Source organism: Micromys minutus (genome assembly GCF_963924665.1).
Source record: "Micromys minutus genome assembly, chromosome: 23".
Classification (NCBI taxonomy): Eukaryota; Metazoa; Chordata; class Mammalia; order Rodentia; family Muridae; genus Micromys; species Micromys minutus.
In genome coordinates, this window is record NC_137958.1 from 15,024,498 (window position 1) to 15,046,605 (window position 22,108).

At 39.1% G+C, this 22,108-nt stretch overlaps 1 protein-coding gene and 1 pseudogene across 4 annotated transcripts in view; one reads left to right on the plus strand and one right to left on the minus strand.

The window, feature by feature from the left end:
- The window catches only part of MAGI2 (membrane associated guanylate kinase, WW and PDZ domain containing 2), a gene marked incomplete at both ends in the record, with an annotated part of 1,373,853 nt that overhangs the window by 1,100,723 nt on the left and 251,022 nt on the right, over positions 1–22,108 (minus strand). The window lies entirely within an intron of this gene.
- Positions 6,615–7,571, plus strand: LOC308435605 (lamin-B2-like; annotated as a pseudogene). The gene has a single exon. The product of its transcript is annotated as a lamin-B2-like (transcript).

Consider the following 22,108-nt stretch of genomic DNA (forward strand, 5'->3'; position numbering starts at 1 on the left):
GATGTCCATAAACATACAAGAAGCCTACAGAACTCCAAATAAATTAAACCAAAAAAAAAAAAAAAAAAAAAAAAAAAATCCTCCTGTCACACAAAACACCAAATGTGCAAAACAATGAAAGAATATTAAAAGCAGTAAGGGAAAAAGGTCAAGTAACTTATAAAGACAGACCTATCAGAATTATACCAGACTTTTCAACAGAAACTATAAAAGCTTAAAGATCCTAGACAAATGTCATACAGATACTAAGAGAGCACAATTGCTAGCCCAGGCTACTATATCTAACAAACTCTCACTTAACATAGGTGGAAAAACCAAGATATTCCAGGGCAAAAACAAATTTACACAATATCTGTCCAAAAATACAGTCCTACAAATGATAATAAATGGAAAACTCCAACATAATGAGGGAAACTACACCAGGAGGGAAACTACACCCAAGAAAAAACAGGAAAGTAATTTTACTGTAACAAACCAAAGTGAAGATAGTCACACAAATATAATTCTACCTCTAACAACAAAAATAACAGGAAATAACAATCACTATTTTTTACTGGCTCTAAGCATCAATGGATTCAATTCCCCCCAAAAAACATAGACAAACAGACTGGATATGTTAACAGTACTCAGAATTTTGCTGCATACAGTAAACTCTTCTTAGTGACAAAGCCAGACACTACCTCAGAGTAAAAGGATGGGAAAAACATTTTAAAGCAAATGGTCCCAAGAAACAATCTGGAGTAGTCATTATAATATGGAATAAAATAGACTTTCAACCAAAAGTTATATAAAAAAGGATACTTCATACTCAAAATCAAGATGAAATCTCAATCCTGAACATATATGCTTTAAACCCACATTCATAAAAGAATCTTTACTAAAGCTCAAAGCATACATTGCACCACACACAATAATAGTGGGAGACTTCAACAACCAACTCTCACAAATAGACAGATCATGGAAACAAATTAAAAGACACAATATTAAAATAGTTATAAATCAACTGGATGTAACTGATATTAAACATTTTATACTAAAACAAAAGAATATGCTTCTTGTAACTACATGGGATGTTCTCCAAAAATGACCATGTAATTGATCAAAAAACAGGCCTCAACAGATGCACAAAGATTAAAATAATCCCCTCCATCCTGAGATCACAATGGACAAAGGCTGTTCTTCAGTAACAAAAACAGCAGAAAGCCCAGATACACATGGAAACTGAACAATGTTCTACTCAATAGCATCCTGGCCAAGGAAGAAAGAACTTAAAGACATTTTAGAATTCAATGAAAATGAAACCAGAACATATCCAAACATATGTGATATGATGAAAGCAGTACTAAGAGAAAAACTCATAGCTCTGAGTGCCTCCAAAAAGAAGCCTGAGAGGGCATATACTAGCAGCTTGACAGCACAGCTGATAGCTCTAGAGCAAAAAAGAGATAGACTCAAGGGGAGTAGAAGGCAGGAAATAAACACAGAGCTGAAATCAACTAAGTAGAAACAAAAAGAACCATACAAAGAATCAACAAAAGCAGTAGCTGGTTCTTTGAGAAAAATCAAGATTGATAAACCATTAGCTAGACTAACAAGAGGGCAGAGAGAGAGAGAGAGTATCCAAATTAACAAAATCAGAAATGAAAGAGGAGACATAACAGAAACTGGGAAAATTCAAGGAATCATCAGATCCTACTACAAAAGCCTATACTCAACAAGACTAGAAAATCTTGAAATGGACAATTTTCTAGACAGATACCAGGTACCAAAGTTAAATCAGAGTCAGATAAAACCATCTAAACAGTCCCATAACACCTAAAGAAATAGAAGCAGTCATCCAAATTCTCCCAACCAATAAAAGCCTAAGACGTTTTGGGTTTAGAGCAGAATTATATCAGACCTTCATAGAAGACTTAATACCAATACTCTCCAAGCTATATGACAAAATCAAAACAGAAGGAACACTACACAACAATTATGCTCATAACTAACCCACCAAAAGGCCCTACAAAGAAATAACTTCAGACCAATTGCCCTCATGAACTTTGATGAAAAAATAGTCAATAAAATTCTTGCAAATCGAATTCAGAACACATCAAAATGACCATTCACCATAACTAAATAGGCTTCATCCCTGGGATGCAAAGATGGTTCAATATATAGAAATTCATCAATGTAATGCATTATATAAACAAACTCAAAAAGAACCACATGATTATCTCACTAGATGCTGAGAAAGCATTTGAAAAAATTCAACACCCCTTCATGTTAAAAGTTTGCAAAGATCAGGAATCCAAGGTCCATACTTAATCATAGTAAAAGCAATATAAGGCAAAGCAGTAGCCAACATCCAACTAAGCAGTGAGAAGCTTCAAGCAATCCTGCTAAAATTAGGAACTAGACAAGGCTGCCCACTCTCCCACTACCTATTCAATAGAGTACTAGAAGTCCTGGCCACAACACTTAGACAAGAAAAAGTAAAAGGAATACAAATCAGAATGGAAGAAGTCAAAATATCACTATTTGCAGATGACATGATAGTGTACTTAAGTGATCCCAAAATTCCACCAGGGATCTTTTATAGCTGATGAGCAAAATGGTTGGATATAAAATTAACTCAAATCAGTAGCCTTCCTCTAATCAAAGGATAAATAGGCTGAGAAAAAATAGGGAAACTACACCCTTCACAATAGCCACAAATAATATGAATTATCTTGGTGTAACCCTAAACAAGCAAGTGAAAGATCTATATGACAAGAACTTTAAATCTCTGAAGAAAAGAAAATCAAAGAACACCTCAGAAGATGGAAAGATTTCCCAGGCTCATAGATTGGTAGGATTTAGTAAAAATGGCCATCTTGCAATCTATAGATTGAATGCAATCCCCATCAAAATTTTAATTCAATTCTACATAGAGTTGTAAAGAGACAGCCAGGACAGGAGAATGTTTTAACAATGGGCTTAGAGGGGCATGCCTGGACTTGTTTTACAAAGTTCTCAGTCTTAGGCCTTTAAGCTCACAAACTAACCTTTTTTACCCCAACTTACATGAGTTTTTTTCTTTTTTAGACCTTGAATTTAATTTCATTAATCCAATCACTAAGGAAGACACATGGTATGTACTCACTGGTAAGTGGCTATTTGTCCAAAAGTTGAAATACTCAAAACTATTCACAGACCATATGAAGCTCAAAAGGAAGACCAAAATGTGGATGCTTCAGTCCTTAGAAGAACAAAATACTCATGGGGGGAAATGTGGAGAGCATTTTTGACACCACTGGTCAGTTGATAGCAGAAAAATATTCATTTTTCAGGACACCTTGAAGCTGACAGTAGGCGAGAGACTGGCTTCTGTGCTGAGCCCTATAAGGGCTAGGATTAAGCACATTTGCATCTGAAGTTCAGAGCCAAAAAAGAAAAAAAAAAAAAATGAAAGGAAAAAAAAAAAAACCCTCATTTAGGACTGAAACCCAGGGAAGTACATTTGCATTTGAAGCTCCAAGAATGTAGCTCAGACTGGGCAGATTCAGCAGATGTAGGCTCAGCAGTCTGTCTCTTGAGACCCCCTTTTGTCCCTAATCTTTACACCTGGCCTCCAGAAAGATGTTCACAGGATCTTTAACTTGCTTGTTCCTTGTCTTAGAACTGATGTAATCTTTCTGCATGTAACTAATGGGGTTTTAAAACAATAAACCAGGCTTCAGTTTTGGACATGAGACTTAGGCCTCAAGTCTAGCGGAAGTCATGCTGCAACTTTAACCATGTTTCCTTTTCCTTTCAATCCTGGCTCCAGCTCTGGGAGAACCTGTTGGTTGTGTGAGCTGAACTCAGACAAGGAAATACAGGGCAAAAGAGTGGATCAGGGACTGAAAAGAATGCCATCCAGAAACTGCCTCTCCTGGGGTTCCATCCCATATGCAGCCCCCAAACCCAGTCGCTACTGCTGATGCCAAGAAGTGCTTTCTGACAGAGGCCTGATGTGGATGTCTCCTGAGAGGCTCAGGAAACAGATGAGGATGCTTTCTGCTAAGCATTTGACTGAGCATGGGGAACCCAGTAGAGTATTCAGAGAAAGGATTGAAGGAGAGGTTTGCAAACCCAGAGGAAGAATATCAACCAACCAGACCTCCCAGAGTTCCTGTGAACTAAACCACCAACCAAAGACTACACATGTAGGGACTCATGGCTCCAGACACATATGTAGCAGAGGAGGCCCTTGTCTGGCATCAATAGGAACAGAATCCCTTGGTCCTGTGAAGGCTTATTTCCCCATTTAGGGGATCGCCAGTGGGAAGAAATTCGAGTGGGAATATCTTCATAGAAGTAGTGGAAGGGAGGAGGGTGTACTTTAAATGGGGGAAAGGAGGTAACATTTAAATTGTAAATCCATAATATATCTAATAAAAGACAAAACAAAAACAAAGGTGCAGGCCAAGCTTCTAGGCCTGAGTGAAGGACCTGGAATCCTTGTTCCACTATAGTGAGGCCGAGTTGACTTCACCCCTCAGGGACAAGCATGGTTCAGAGACAGAAGTGCCAGAGCTTGGAGTACAGTTGGCCAAGGCAGACAATTGTCCTGCTGTGACCAAGAAGCAGGTGGAGGAGACTCTGATGTTTGTGGACCTGGAGAATCACTGCCAGAGCCTGTAGGAGGAGCCAGCTTTCATCAAGAGTATATCTTATTGGGAAATTGAGCCCATTGATACTGAGAGATATTAAGAAAGTGATTGTTTTCTGCTATTTTTGTTGTTAGAGGTAGAATGATTTTTGTGTGCTTTTCTTATTTTGAATTTGTTGCAAGATTTTCTTGCTTTACATAGGTTGTAGTTTCCCCCCTTGTGTTGGAGTTTTCCATCTATTAACCTTTGTAGGGCTGGATTTGTAGACAGATATTGTGTAAATTTGGTTTTGTCCTGGCAAATCTTGGTTTCTCCATCTATGGTGATTGAGAGTTTTGCTAGATCGAGTAAACTGAGCTAGCATTTGTGTTCTCTTAGGGTCTGTATGACATTTGTCCGAGATCTTCTAGCTTTCATAGTCTCTGTTGAGAAGTCAGGTATAATTCTGATTGGTCTGCCTTTATATGTTATTTGTCCTTTTTTCCTTAATGCTTTTAGTATTCTTTGTTTTGAACATTTGGTGTTTTGACTATTATATGTTGGGAAGAATTTCTGAGGACTCAGCTATACCACTCCTGGGCATATATACCCAAAAGAAGCTCCTACCTATAACAAGGACAATATGTTCCAACACATTCATAGCATCCTTTTTTTAGGGGTAGCTAATTTCCAGTTTATGTGCACTGGTATTTTGCCTGCATGCATATCTGTGTGACGGTGTCAGATCCTGGATTTACAGTTGTGAACTGCCAAAATTTGAATCCAGGTCTTCTGGAAGCATACCAAGTACCTTCAACTGCTGAGCCATCTCTCCAGTCTGAAGTCTTTTCATAGCAGATTTATTAATAGCCAGAAGTTGCAAAGAACCCAGATGTCCTTCGACAGAGGAATGGATACAGAAAATGTGGTACATTTACACAATGGAGTACTACTCAGATATTAAAAACAATGACTACATGAAAGTGATAGACAAATGGATGGAACTAGAAGCTATCATCCTGAGTGATGTAACCAAGTCACAAAAGAACACACACAGTATATATTCACTGATAAGCAGATACTAGCCCCAAAAGCATTGGAATACCCAAGAAACAACTTACAAAACTTATGAAGGTCAAAGAAAAGAAAGGCCATAATATGGATGCCTCAGTCCTTTTTAGAAGGGAAAACAAAACTCCTATGAGAGGAAATAAAGGTACAAATAGAGAAGCAGGGGTTAGAGAAAAGATCCAGAGACGGCCTCACCTGGGGATCCATCCCATATGCAGCCACTGAACCCAGTCACTATTGCTGATGCCAAGTATTGCTTACTGGCAGAACCTGATATGGATGCCTCCTCAGAGGCTCTGGCAGAGCCATCCTGATACAGAGGAAGATTCTTGCAGCTAACCATCTGAACATGGTCCTTCCCAATGAAGAAGCCAGAGAAAGGACTGAACAAGCTGAAAAAGTTTGAAACCCCATGGAAAGAATCAAATTATCAACTATCCAAACCACTCAGAGCTTCCACCAACCAATGAGTTTGCAGGAAGAGACCCATGGCCCCAGGTACATATGCAGCAGAGGACAGCATTTCTCTGGCATCAATGGGAGGAGAGGGCTCTGGTCCAGCAAAGGCTCATTTTCCCAGTGTAGAGGAATGCCAAGGCACTGATGTGGGAGAGAGTGGTTGGGAGAGGGAGCACCTTCAAAGAGGCAGTGGGAGGTGTCATGGGGATTGGATTGGGGAAAAGGGGATAACATCTGAAATGTAAATACAGAGAATATCCAATCTTAAAGTGTGATTGAGTCATAGTTTTAAGAGACCCATCTGAGGCATGAGTAGAGCTTGGTGTAGATGGCCAGCAGCTGGCCACGGGAATGTGACTTAAAGATGGCTCAGGCCCTCGTGGGCCTGTGCAACTAGCACCATGAACAAGTGTGTCAGTACCAGCTGGAGCTGGAGAAGACCTAGCAGGCCAAGCCGGTCAGATGCCAAGCTGAGCGCGGACCAGAATGGAAGGCAGCCAGCGCAGCCTGCAAAAAGCTCAGGAGGCCAACCTCTCCTTGGAGTCCCTCAGCTATCGGCTCTCAGGCTTCCGAAAGCAGGCTGGAGCTACAGAGGACCAAGCTACGAGCTGGGGGGAGGCCTTGGCAGGGGAGCCTGACAAGTTCCAAGTTCCGCAAGATGCTGGACACCAGGGAGCAGGAGATGACAGAGGTGCGAGAAGCCATGCAGCAGCAGCTCAGAGTACCGGGAACCGCTGGACATCAAACTGGCCCTGGACACAGAACTAAGTGCCCACCGCAAGCTGCTGGAGGGCACGGAAGAGAGCTTAAGATGTCCTCCAGCCCTTCATCATGGTTTACCATCTCTCGGGCTACTTTGAGCAGCAGCAGCAGTGGGGACGGCATGTCCGTGGGTTGGGTCGAGGCACGGGTTAGTGGCTGGAGACTGAGGACACCCCAGGCTCACACACCACGCCTCCAGCATGAGCAGCAGCTCCTGCCTGACTCAACAGGCTGTGGCCACAGGTGTGAACACTGTCGAGATGGACCTGGAGGGCAGGTTTGTGCACCTTAAGAACTCTTCCGACAAGGACCAGTCTTTGGGGGAACTGGAGGATCAAGAGACAGGTTCTGGAAGGTGGGGACATTGCCTACAAGTTCACACCCAAGTATGTCCCACGGTCCGGCCAGACAGTCACAGTGTGGCCAGATGGCACAGGGATTACCCACAGTCTTTATCCGCCCACGAGTGGAAAGCCGAACGGCTGGGAATTTGGGGAGAGCTTCTGCACCGTCCTGGTCAATGCAGACGGAAAGGAGATGGCTGTGGAGGCTGTGAACGCGTCATCTGTTCAGGGGTGTGAGAACAGAGAAGAAGAGGAGGAGGCAGAATTCGATGAAGAGGACCTGTTTCACCAGCATGGGGACCCAAGGAGTACCTTAAGGGGCTGTCGGCTGATGTGAAACCTGTTCCACTGTCAGCACGGTCCCCAGAGCCCCTGAAATTATTTTTTTATGGTCTGCTTTCACTAGTCCTATTTCTAGATGACTTAAGCATCCCCGAGAACGTGGGTGGGCTCTGCTGGGTTTCTGAGATGGAGGTGTGCTCAGTGACAGGCCTCACCTGGTCCCATGCCCTCATGATAATATAGAGGTCTTGGCTAGAAACCGGCAGGCTGAGGGACTTGGGCCTTGATCTGGGGCAGGAGAATGGCTGCTAGCTCAGGGTAGACCTTGCATGAAACTGCGGTGATTCGTTTTCTTTGAAGATTTTTAAATCAAAATCAGAGTCCGTGTTAAGTCCGTGATTGGATTTAAGTCAAACCAAACTCAGGAAGATGGGTGTGGGGCTTCACTAGCCTGTCAGCATGTGGTGGCTCTGAGGACACAGGGCAAACACTGCTGTCCTGGAGTTGATGGCATTGGCGGAGCACCTGAATCCAGGACTTTCCAGCTTAGTGCTGAGTTCTAAGGGTTTAGAACAGTCCCTAGCTTCTGAGCATTCATAGGCTTCTCTGGGCCCAGATTCTAAACTGTTCTATTCTCTTCCAAAGCTGAGGACTAAGGAAGGGGGCTCCTCCTCCCATCCTAAGAGAGAAGGGGGCAGGCAGATCATGGGCTCTGTGACTTCGGGGGCAAAGCCAGTGGCTGTTTTCCTGAGTGTGGCCAGGCTGGCTATGCTCATGGCCTCTCTGTGGCCCTCCTTGATGGCAAGGCCTGGAAAATTGCTTCCCTGCAACTTAGTGCCAGGAGCTTGCCAGTTTCACGTGTCACCTCCCCACTACTTGACACGTGGTATATTTTAAAGAACATTTATGTTTTTACATCAGTCGGTAACGCAGCTCCCTGGGACGCCACTCTGGGGCTGTAGGCCTGAAGTTGCTACGACTGGGGGTTACCTATGTGTGACATCTTCCATTACTGAGCTGTAGGTAGTGATGTCTCCCTTCTGGCACAGCTGATGGTAGGAAGAATTCAGGCCTCGTCTCCTCCAAGACAAGAGCTCTTGGCCACAAGATGGCGCCACTGCCACTGACGTCCAGAACCTGCCAGATACCTCCTGCTTGGTATTTTCCTTTTCTTTCAGTGACCGGTGCTCGATCCTGGATAGTCCTTGCTGGGTTGCTGGCTGCAGTCAGCCTGCATCCTGTTGCTTTACGGCACTTCCTATGTTTGAGGAGAAGGTCTAGAGTAATCTGCAGGTCCACAGAGGTCTGTCTCTGGCCCCAACTAGGCGACATGGTTACTGACGTGTCTCTGCAGCTGAGACGCCATCTGTACTGAGCTCACCACTCAGACTGTTAGAAGATGCATGCCAAACGTTTGTTCCACCTTTTCTCTTCTGCCTATGGTTTGCAATCTACATTTTACGAGTGGAAACCTTTGTATATTCAAATACACACTGATTTTAACTGCAAAGAAGAAAAGAAAATTTAAACACGCTTGACACAGTAATTCACAAAACTTACAACTTTTCGTTCAAAGTCTAACAGATGATAGAGGGTAGATGTGTTTCTCCCCTCCTAACAAACCCAAGGGTGGAGTTATCCTGAAAACAGTAATGATATTAAGATAGCAGCTGCACGTGGAGGTGCGCAAGGAATTTTTAGCTTTTAATTTTGAAGAATTATCTGACAAAAGAAACATTTAAAGCACATCTAGCAAGTGATCCTACACCTCCCTTCTAATTTTTTATAAGCTCGTCTTTTAGGGGCTGCACAGATTTCTGTAAGCTTGTTTACTTTCACAATGGCTTCATAAAGAAGTCATTGTTCCATGCTCCAAGTTTACAGTGAGACACACAGACATTGGACTTTTTATTAGTCATATAGCTGATACATGGCTGACTTAACGATTCTTATGTTAGAGGTCAGTCTATGCTAATGAGACCCACACAGAAGATTTCATTTCTGCTCTGAAATGAATCAAACAAAGGCAATGTTTTAAAATAATTTTGTATTTAAATTACACGTATTCAGGACAAAGGTATAGCATGCTAAGGTTTAGAAGTTTCCACAAACAAATGTGCTTAGGAAGATTTTTAAAGGATGTGGATAAATAAATAGCCAGCCAGAAGCAGATAAATTTAGAGCTATAACTAGGGAAGGATCAGGAACACATTCAAAGATTCTGGACCTAATCCCAGATTTGCTGGGAGAGAGGAAATCTCTTTTCCAGGGTATATGTGTTGTTTTCAGGAAACTTTCCAGCCTGGTAACCCAGTTTTCTACAAACTAGAATGAAAACACTGACTCTCAGAGTACAGAACCACAGCTCTTATGATATTCTTAGGCCTGTCCAGAGACCCTGGACTTGGGAGCTTAGGATATGAAGATGTGGCTTCAATCTTCTGAACTTTATTCAATTATCTATGTAATTTGGTTATGTATACACCTTCAACAGGGTTTTCATATTCTTCATTACTATATAATTTTAGTAAGAGGTCTGAAATTTAGTCATTAGTATAGATACACGTAGGATCCATATACTAATATACTATTAAAGAAACACACTCTACTTGTTAATATTTCATAAAACTGTTAATAAAAACAAAATGTGGAAAATGCACAAATGATAAAGGAAACACGTAAGAGTATATAGATATTCATTGGACATGCTTATAAAGTTGAAATTATAATTTTTGAATAAATCTAGGTTCATGTATAAAAATTTTCTTCCTGCAGTTATGCAGAAACATTTATTATTTACAATATGACTATATCCATGGTCTTATTTTCAGAAAAAAAAATATGCGTATTAATGCCAGCAGGTGTTTCCAAGTGTTAACACTCTTTTGAACCTTATTAACATTGTTTTAAAATTTTCACCTATGGAAATCATGATCAATTTCTCTCATCTTTAATGACCCAAGTATGTTGTTTATTTCTTGGCTATTAATCACCAATTGCTACTCTGATTTTCTATTTCTTAAGTAATCATCCAGATCAGTAAGTTCATAATCTTTTAACTACACTTTTTATGATCTAGTAGTATGCTACTCGACTTAGCAATAAAGTTAAATTATTTCTTTCCAAGTTCAGTTCATCTAGCTTATCCTTTCACAAACATTTTAAACTCTTTTCTCATCTATTGTTTGGAATGTCAACAAATTATGATAATGCTGTGCTATTCCTTTCCCTATAGCATGATAACATTGCTGATCACCCATTATACAATGACAACTCATCTGTAACAGTCATAGAACATGATATGAAAAATGCTTATCCAATTTTCCTTGCTCATTTCTAACATAAAGGGAAGAAAAATGTTAACATGCATCAAGGTATAAGATGTCTAAAAACCTATAATTAGTATTGTTTATATATATGTATATAAAATAGTGTATATGTATATATATGTATATATGCATATATATGTATCTATATATATAGTGTGTGTGTGTGTGTGTGTATGTATGTATGCACATATAGGTAGATGTGCACCTGTAAGCATATGTTTGGAGATCAGAGACACTGTCTTTAGTCATTATTTGCTGAGACAGTGTCTCACATTACCTATACCTCTGCAATTTAGCATGGCTGGATGTCAAGCAAAATCGAAGGCTCCATTTGTAATTGTCTCCTCGCTTGTGGGGTTGGAGATGGGCAGCACAGTGCCCAGGGTTTCATCTGTTTGCTGGGGGTCCATAAGCAGAACTTCATGACTGCATGTCAGGCTGTTTACTACCAGAGCTCTCTCTCTAGTATCTTGTAACCAGCACTTTAAATTGACTTTCTTAATATGGTAAATCCTATAAAATATTTCCAAGAAAAGTGTGTGAAAATAACATTACTGAAATGTAATAGTAATTATGAAAAGTTGACAGTATTTTCTGTAAATATAATGAAACAATAAGATTAAGTAAACTTTGAACTCATTTCCTGGCTTAAAACCTACGCTGTGGGCACTGAAAGCTCTATGATGCTCTATCTCAGCAACTTTGACCTGGTTCCCTCTACACCCATCATATCCAACCTGAAAGAAATGAACATGTAGATTTTGCCTGCCCTGTGTTCTCCATTCTCCACTTACTCAGATACTCTTGTCCAGTACACCGAGTCACTCCCAGCACTAGATTATGGCAAACACACTCGACACAAATTGTATGTTGAAATAATATTTTTTTTATTATTTCCCTTCAACAGTTTGATAGTTAGCCACTATCCTTCAGTATTTCCACTGCTGAATGTATACTTGTCTATAGACATAACCTGATAACCTGTTTTCAGCTGGAAGCCATTTACTATCTAAAGAAGTAATTGAAAGAATGCCTATGATTGCCTTCTCCCTGATGGGACAAAACCAGGAAGAAATTTGTGAAGAATAGGTGTGTCACCTTAATGTAAGAGGGTTATTTGCTGGCTTAATTATATTTTTTAATGAATGGGGAAAAGCAGAGTAGAGAGAAAGTCATGGATGTGATGTCTTCTCACCTGCCTGTCTGTCTAACTACTTATCATCCATCTCTGTCTCACTCTTTACCTATCATCTCTCTCTCCCTACCTGCCTCTTATCAACCTACCTACCTATAATCTCTTACCTTTCTCATTTCATATATTTCTTTAAGACTTGTAAAAAATTTAAACAATTATTATCCCTTTATCTCATACAAAACACTTTTATTTTCTATGTGATTTATGCAGTCAGAATGTTTGTTTTTTTATTTGAATAAATGATGATTTTGAAAACTTGCCAATTTTATGATAGCATTCATAGGATAATAGTGGGACTTACATTTTTGGTAATAAAGAAATGACCTAGGTTGGAGGCAATAAACACTCTTGATCATGTTTCTGACCTTGGCTGCTTAGTATACATTTAGAACAAATATAAAATTGATACAGAGTAAAATTTTCAGGGAGCAAATATTCATGTAATACAAAGCAAAAGTTTTTGCTTTTATTTCAAACTTGTTATTTTTCTCCAATATAAATTACACACACACACACACACACACACACACACACACACACACACTTGAACTATTCTAAAAAATAATTTAACTTCAGCAAAACATTTCTCCTGCTCTGACAAGACTATCAGAGAAAATTAAAAGAAAGATAAAAGTCACATATTATTATAAAGTGATACAAGGAAATAGGGATTTTAACTGAATTTTACGAGGACATCAAATTTTGTATGCAAAGACCACACAATTAAAGCTAACACTGCAGTTCAATCTCTTAAACCCCACATATAGTGTAAATGTTTTATGAAAGAATTCAATACACTTTAAAAACATTCTCTGGGAAGATAACTATAAAATACATGGTAGTAATAAGCTCGGTTCAAAGTGTGTTTTACTGTTTTTTCAATAATTTCATTTCCGGTTCAATTCTTTCTTACTTTTATTGTGTGGCACAAATGACTCTGGATGAGCAGTTTCATCTCCATTTTAAATGACTTTACTTGGAGTAGTACCCAAGTCTGCTTGTGATATTCATGCCCTCTCATTCATTTTGCCTCTCCCCTCCTCTCTCCTCCCTCAGCTTTCTATTCTCCTTTATTTTGCTCCTCTGCCCAACCCTCTGTTTTTCTTTCTTTCCCTATGAGCATATTTTGCACTTGGGTGCAATAGAGAAAGGAACTAGTGCAAGAAACATCCCCAAGAGTGTGCTATTGGACATTTGCCTGAGCAATACACAAAGAGCGGCATGTGTATGAGCCAACTCATCATGAATAACAAAACCAGTAATGATTTGATACAAATGTCACTAGCAATTAATAAATAAGCATTTGAGGTTAGTCTGTGATAGTTTATATTAACTTATTTTCTGTATGTTGTTGAAATGATCTTGATAGCAGAAAACAAGTAGAAATAAAATTGTATGATACCAAATATGTAGTTCAAGTGTCTGGCTTAGTCACTGGGTTTCAGATCCAAGGAGAAAACGATAATCGGTGAATCCTGGTAATATATGTAAAGTTCAACAAAACAGTTTTCAAATTATAATTTGATATGATAGATGAATTATAGTTATAGAGATAAAACTTTAGTTTTTATCATGTCTGCAGTGAATTTGGTAATGGTTTCCAAATCAAAGATTTTCCATTCATGTATACATTTTCAGTTATGTCTGAGAAATGAGTAATACAAAGGTTTTAAATATTTAAAACATGAACATATCCCGTGTTGTAGTCATTGGTAAATTCCCTTTATGAAACTCCATTTTGAGCTGTGCAGAGAAGGCAATGAGTAATATTTTTATTTTCCCAAAGAGGTAACAGACACCTAAAGTGAAAAAGCACTGGATTGGAAGTCAGTTCAGGTTGTCCTGGGCCCTGAAGCCTGAGTACTGTGATTTTACTGTACACAGGGTTCCCTAAGATTTATTTCTATCTGGCTTCTTTCAACTAAATAGACTCCCTCGAGAAAAGTACCCTTTCTGTGCCTTAATTCCCTTCCTAAGATGGGCATAAAATGGTTGTATCATGTGGGGGTAAAGTGAATGGGAATTTTTCTTTATAGTACTTGTGGCAGGTTTGGTTGATAGTAAACAGTCACCAGATGGGAAAGCTATCTATTCCTCCGGTGATCTCCTTTGCTATTTTCTTCTGTGCAAATGACAGCAACAACTTTTAGGACCTTTTTTAAGAGCAACACACAAGGGTGTTAGGCTTAAACTTTGAGAAGGAAAAGATACCCTGTTTAGATCTCCCCACTGGAGAGGTTAATAACTTTTGGCAGACACTGGAAGCACGAGCTGTAGCCACGTCAGAAGATGAAGGCTGTCCTGCTATCAAATGGTGGGATTTTCACATTTACTGTGTCCTCCTTCGCCACCATCTCCCATTTCTATCCCATGCCATGTCCCTTAGAGTCCTGTTCATGGCTCACTCATACTGCTTTCATGTCACATGATATTGTATTAGCCTCTCTCTCCTGTTCCACTCTCTCCTCCTTGACCTTTTACATCTCTCCCCATGAATGCAGAGGGGTACAGGTTAGATAAAGATAGAATATCAAGGCTCTGCATATAAGAACGTCAAGTATTTGCTTTTATAAGTCTGGCTTACTTTGCTTACTATGATTTCCAGCTCTATTTTCCTAAAAATGTCAATCTCATTTTTGGTCATAATTGTATAGTATTCCTTTGTGTACAGGAAAATATCTTGCTTATCTAATAGGCATTGGGTTGGTTCCATGCAGCTATAAAAATATATGTGCATGTACCTTAGTTACAGGATTTAGTCACTGGGTGCATGTGTTCTATGTTTGTGGTAGCCTTATTTATATTAGCCAGAAGCTGGATACAACACAGAGGTCCCACAATAGAAGAACGGATACAGAAAATGTGGTTCATTTACACAATGGAGTACTACTAAGCTACTAAGAATAAAAACATAATGAGTTTTTCAGGCAAATGGACGACACTAGAAAATACAATTTGAGTGGGGATACTCGGGATACAATCCACAGAACTAAAGAAGGTTAACAAGCCAAAGGGCCCAAGTGAGAATGACTCAGTCCCACTTGGGAGGAGAAAGAAGAAAGCAATGATGGGAGTGGGGGAGGGGAAGGAGGGAAAGACTTGGATGGGAAAAGGGACGAGGAGGAGAAGAGAGGAACATGACCAGGTATTGGAGGAGGGCAGGACTGAAGTCCTAGGGGTCAGCAGAAAGAATGGAAACAGGCAGCCTCTGGAGACAAAAATTAGGGGAGACCCTCCAGAATGTACCAGAGACCTGGGAGGTGAGAAGACTCTCAGGACTTAAAGAGAGGGACCTTAGATGAAATGTGCTGCAGTGGGGAGGAGGAAACATTTAGAATCCTATAGAAAGACAGGGCATCAGTGGAGGGATGGGGTTGCCATCTCACAGTCAAATTCACTGACCCAAAACTCTTCCTGTCTGAAAGAACTGCAGGAATGGAGAAGTCTGAGGATGAGAAGGTTCAGTGAAGGAATGGAGAAGAGTCTGAGGATGAGAAGGTTCAGTGAAGGAATGGAGAAGAGTCTGAGGATGAGAAGGTTCAGTGAAGGAATGGAGAAGAGTCTGAGGATGAGAAGGTTCAGTGAAGAAATGGAGAAGAGTCTGAGGATGAGAAGGTTCAGGGAAGGAATGGAGAAGTCTGAGGATGAGAAGGTTCAGTGAAGGAATGGAGAAGAGTCTGAGGATGAGAAGGTTCAGGGAAGGAATGGAGAAGTCTGAGGATGAGAAGGTTCAGTGAAGGAATGGAGAAGAGTCTGAGGATGAGAAGGTTCAGTGAAGGAATGGAGAAGAGTCTGAGGATGAGAAGGTTCAGGGAAGGAATGGAGAAGAGTCTGAGGATGAGAAGGTTCAGTGAAGGAATGGAGAAGAGTCTGAGGATGAGAAGGTTCAGTGAAGGAATGGAGAAGAGTCTGAGGATGAGAAGGTTCAGTGAAGGAATGGAGAAGAGTCTGAGGATGAGAAGGTTCAGTGACAGGCACAAACTGGGATGCAGCTCAAGGGGAGGCCCCAAAGCCTGACACTATTACTGATGCTATGGTGTGCTTACAATCGGGAGCCTAGCATGCTGGCCCTCCAAAAGATCCAACAAGCAGCTGAAAGAGTCATATGCAGACATTAACATCCTATCAATGGATAGAAGCTGGTGACCCCTGTGGAATTAGGAAAAAGCTGAGGAGGAAGAAGGTGGCCCTATAGCAAGATCAGAAGTCTCAACTAACCTGAACCCCTAAGATTGCTCAGACACTGAGGCACCAACCAGGCAGCATGCACCAGCCGATATGGGGCGTCCAACACATACACAGAGGACTGCCAATAAGAGAAGATGCATCTAACCCTCAGAAGTCCCCAAGGAGTAGGGAGGTCCTGTGGGATGGGAGTGAGGATGATGGGGAATCAGAGGGCAGGCGAGGAGGGGGATAAAGACTGGACTGGATCATCTCCTACTGCAATCCAGCTGACGTCCCCAAAGCTAGTGTTTTAGCTTTACTGGCGGTCTCTCTACTGACCCTGGCAATATCTCTGCAGACTGGTTAATTTTTCCTATTTCCCAATTTGTAATGTTGGTGATCACATTACTGCTGATCATGTACAGAAGGAGCAACATGGGCATAGCTGGCTGCTGAATGGTAGCCACTTGTGGCCTCTTCATCGGCTGCTTTGCGGTCGATGTTACCTTGCCTAATTTCCTATTTCTTCATACGTTCTCTCTCATAGGAACAGATCTTTTTTCTTTACTGACTCGTCTTTTTCTTATCAGTAACACAGATACTGCTTCTAATCTGCCATTTTACTCACAAGTTTCTCTAATAGCAACTTTTTTCAACCTTGTTGTAGTAGGGATGTCCAGACAATTAACAGTTTATCTCTGGGTGGTTTTGAGGCTGTTTTAAGCTAGATAAATCCGAGTTAGTCCTTTTATGAGTTTGTACTATGATGGCAACATGGAGAGGGGAAAAAAAGAGAAGCCATGGGGCCTATTTGGAGAAAATAGACCACTGCAGATGTGTACTGGGTGGGGGGGGGGCACTGAATCATGGTTATATTTTTATAATGTAACAATTCTAACCTGTGAGCAAATAATATCGGGAATCTGCTCTTTAGCTGGATTCATTGCTATAAAATACAGGGGAAATACCTATATTTTAGACTATATTAATATATTAAATAAAAGCACATTTATCCTAGGCCTTTCTCTGTATTCTTTTTATTCAGCTTCCAGTAGCTATGATTTAAACAGCTCTGAGCTAACTACCATGGATCTTCTGAAAGTATGAACTGAATTACTTTTTCCCTTAAGTTCTTCCTGCCCTGACCACAGAGAGGAAGAACTAATTTTATGTTATTACAATGGCATTCACAAAACAAAAAAATATTGCCTTTGTTTATTTCATATTTTATTATGAGAATTAAGGACAGTGCCTAGCCAGAGAAGAGATTCTACAAATAGTTGGTGACTTTCTTAATGGCTTTGGAGAGAATGCCTTTGAGATCTAACTCTACCAGGAGCTAGGTGAGTAACCTTCCTCAATTACACAATCCTGGGCTATGTTTCCCTTATTTACTTGAGTTTCCCTTTAAAATGGCAAAACTAATAAAGTTCTTTCTTAGAAGACTGTTGTATAAATCAAGGGAAATGATGCATGAAAATGGCTAACACTGTATTATATGGATCGTAAGAGTTCCACATATCTGGTTTGCTCCTCTTGGTTATAATAAATATGCATGAATAGAAAAATATCTGCATTTTATCACTCTCTGGTAAAAGACGATAGCTAAACTGTGAAATATTTGGATTCAAATGTTACACTTACTAAGTATTTTTCCTTCCATTCCTTTGGTAGTATAAACAGTCAACATAACACTTTTATTAAAAGTGTCTCTCCTTATAAATGGATGAGAGTAGATATTATGTTATCAAATCTAAAGCACCTGCACAGACTCCTCTGCATCTTCATTTAATATGTTAATGTATGCTAATGTATCAGATATTTGTAGGCACTTGTCCTGTATTTTAAATGATGACCCTGGTGAGGAAGCATAGATTCCTAATGATGCTTTTTCATAGCTTCCGGTTTTTACATCATAAAAACGTGACTATGATTTGAATGGGAAAATGTTAAGCTTTTTCCCACAGGAAACAAATGGTAAAAGGAATATAGAACATCATAATTGTTCAATGGAATAACTGTTGGCTCTTCCAAGAACTCATTTCCATGATCCCATTTGCTTTGGCAAACATGGCATTCTGACATTAACTTTTCCTGTATTTTGAAGACTGTAGGCTTTCAAAATAGACAATGGCATTCCTTTCAATTAACAATGCCTCAGTATTGTTGCCAGAGCTGTGTGCTTCTTCAGCTGATTACATTCTGTGTTTTGTCAGGTTTCTTTCTTCGTGGCAATTTTTGAATTTGGTAGTAAAATGTAAAGACATGTGTTTACCTTTCAAGATGCCTCAGGGAGAAAGAAATGACAAATGAATGAGACACTGACTGAACCTCTAAGTGCTTATTTTTGGAACATTTTATATTTCAGGGCTTTCACATATGCAAATCTTAAGTTGTTCTTTTTTCTTTAACTTTTTTTTTTGTACATTTTATCCCTGTTTTTTTTTTTTTTTTTTTTTTTTTTTTTTTTTTTTTTGCTTAAGCATCTCAACACTGCCATCTGCATGGCCTGTATACACCCTAACTAAAAACATTTCATTCTTCAAATTTTTATTTTCAAATTTTAAAAGATAGTGTGTGTGTGTCTAAGTGTGTGTCTCTCTCTGTGTCTGTGTTTCTCTCTGTGTGTTTGTGTGAGTGTCTCTCTCTCTGTGTCCATGTGTGTGTGTCTCTCTCTGTGTGTGTATGTCCATGTGTGTGTGTCTCTCTCTCTCTCTCTGTATGTGTGTCCATGTGTGTGTGTCTCTCTCTGTGTGTCCGTGTGTGTGTGTGTCTGTGTGTGTGTGTGTGTGTGTGTCTGTGTCCACATGTGTGTCTCTCTGTGTCCATGTGTGTGTCTCTGTGTTCATGTGTGTCTCTGTGTCCATGTGTGCCTCTGTCTGTTTCCATGTGCATGTCTCTCTGCATCCATGTGTGTGTGTGTGTGTGTGTGTGTGTGTGTCTCATATATCCAGCATGTGTAGCTACATGCAAAAATATAAATATAGTGACTATAGTATACAAAAATAAAATCTCAAGGTTATAAAATATCATCTATTGGGCTATTTTGACCAACAGTGACCAGCAGTATACCTCCTCATGATTTGCTGATAATGTTGGCAATTTGAGGATATGAATCCTAAGTCAAAGTTTTGTTTTTCTTTGATTTGTATTTGTTAATATTTTGTTTTGCTTTTGTGCATTGGCTTTGGCTTCTTTTTTTAGAAACCAAAGCTGTAATTATCCTTAGGTTATTTTATGAGATGGTCTCTTGCTATCTCTCTAATAATAAGTCTTATGAATACCCTTCTAGGTCAAAACAACACATCTATGTGGTATTCACAATTTCTTCATGGGCAAAGGGATAACCATTGCTGTCTAAAGCACAGACAAACTTTTACATGTAGGAAATATGCATAAGAGAAAATCATTGTGAGGGGTAAGTTTAGCATGAAAGAAGACAATAGCTGATTCAAAAGTATATCCATTAGGCAGGGGAAATTGTACAACCAAACCAATCAAAAGCAAAAAACACTGACCTCAAGGTTCAGAATTTTTTGTCTATACATTTTCCTCAGGAATACTAACAAGATGGGGTATTAAGTAGAGTGTGTCTCATATACAGGCAGATTCTACATATAGGTTTAGTTCTATAGCAGATTTAGACTGTCCGAGTCAGCAAGCCTGTCAACGTTAAGTGTCTAGGTTGGATGTATGATTCTGAATGTATGAATAAACATACAAAGTATTAAAAGGATTGAGTTATACCTACTGGGAAAGTTTCACAACTGTAGCAGCTCCAAACCAAGTACTTCTATTCCAAATATATAAATTCAAGACAATTTTTCAATGTTAGAGTTTAGTTAATGAGAAAAATTAAACGATTTAGAACAGCTTGCCTACTTTTCTGTGCTTATATCATGATCTGTTGATGGCCAAGAGTTTCAAGTACCAATCATAAATCCCCTACCATTATATTTAAATGGTTTAGTTGAAAACATGCATATCATATAGATGACAGTCTATAGGAGAATGGTCTTTTGTAAGACTTAATATGAAATAGTAAAATACAGAATGAGATGATATAAAATATGGTTTTAAAGATAAATGGAAGCTCAATGAATTATACAGTTATATCTAAAATCATATAAAGAATATTTTGGTAGTTGAGGTGTCAATATTACTTGCAATCAAATTTAAAGATAAACATAATGTAATCATGCATTTCAAAGGTAAATATTTTTCAAGTTTAGCAATGTTACATTAGACAGTGAAGAAGGGAACCTACTGTCTCAATCATATATTTCAAAGAACTGAAGATGCTATATCATATATAAGTAAAATTCATTAGTGAGATGTTTCTGTCTCTTCAATCAATGTAGTATATTCTAAATCCTGACAGATTGTCACAGAGATTATACACAATGACAAATCTTTTCCATTGAAAAACACCAATGATACAGTAAAGCCCAACCTTTTTTCTTAAACTGTCTTTAACATCATCTTATCGCAGTCTAGTCTCATCAAGTACCTAAGATTGCTCTTTCTAAGAGCTTCAATTCCTCAGAAACAAACTTTTTATTGAGTATTTTACTTATTAGGAAAAACATCCCCTCTTCTGTTTAGGTACTGACAGAGCAATCAGGAGAACAAAAGAGTAACCTACATTGAATTAAACTCTAGATTTGGTTCCCAAAGACCCATTACAATGCTCATGCTTCTCACAGCTCATCTCACTACCCCTTCCCCCAACTCCAAAGATTTCCACTGTTCAGGTGTAGCCACTCCATTCATAAGAAAAGATGTGGGCCACAGTCAGAAGAACTGAAAAGACCTGCTGTACCCAAGGCCAAGCTAGACATTAGAAGTTCAGCTCATGACTTGAGCAAAAACCTCCTTACTTTATTCTAGTATTGGAGGTCATTCCAGGATTGTCAGGAATCCAGGCAAAACAAATCAAATAAACAAACAAAAAACCAACCAACAACAACAAAAAAAATTAGAAAATAAAACAGAAACCAAGAAACAAAATATCCATCCAACAAAGACAAACTCAGAAATCAGTCTAGACCTATATAATTATCCCAAGTCCAGATGCCTTAATGCCAGTGTAAGAACACAGTCAACAACATCCAGGAAAATATGGTGCCAGGAGACCCCAGCTATCCTATGACAGCAAGACTTCAGTACTTCAATTCAGCTGTACAATAAGAAAACAACCTTAAAACAACTTTATAAAGATAGAGGATTTTTAATTTAAAAATTTAAAAATTCCCTTAAATAAATTGACAAAGAAAAATTGTAGAAAAATCAAATCCCTTAAAGAATGCTCAGAAAGCCAAGAAAAACAAGCTTAAAACTTGAAAATGGGAATAGAAACAATAATAAAAACACAAAAAGAATCATGGAAAGGAAAAGTCTAGGCAAGTGAACAGGAACTAGATTCAAGCACCACCAGCAGAATACAAAAGATTCAAGAGAGTCTCAGACACTAAAGATACAATAGAAGAAAGAAAACTTTCTAACACTAATCTAAGAAAACACTAATCTAAAAAATTTCTAACACAAAGCATTCAGTAAATTTGCAGTACTATGAAAAGGCCAAAATTAAGAAAAATCAGAATAGAAAAATAATTCTAACCAAACCTTCAGAAAATGAATTTAACAACATTATAGAAGAACAATTTCCTAACCTAAAGAAGGATGTACATATAAATTAAAAGAAGCTTACAGAACACCAAATAAATTGTACCAGAAAAGAAAGCCTTTTTGGTACATACAATGAAAACACTAAATATATAGAACAAAGAAAGAATTCAAAGATGCAAGGGTAAAAGGCCAAGTAACATATAAAGGCATACTTGTTAGAATTACACTCAACTTCAACAAAGTCAGAAGGGCCTCAAAAGATGACATGTGGAC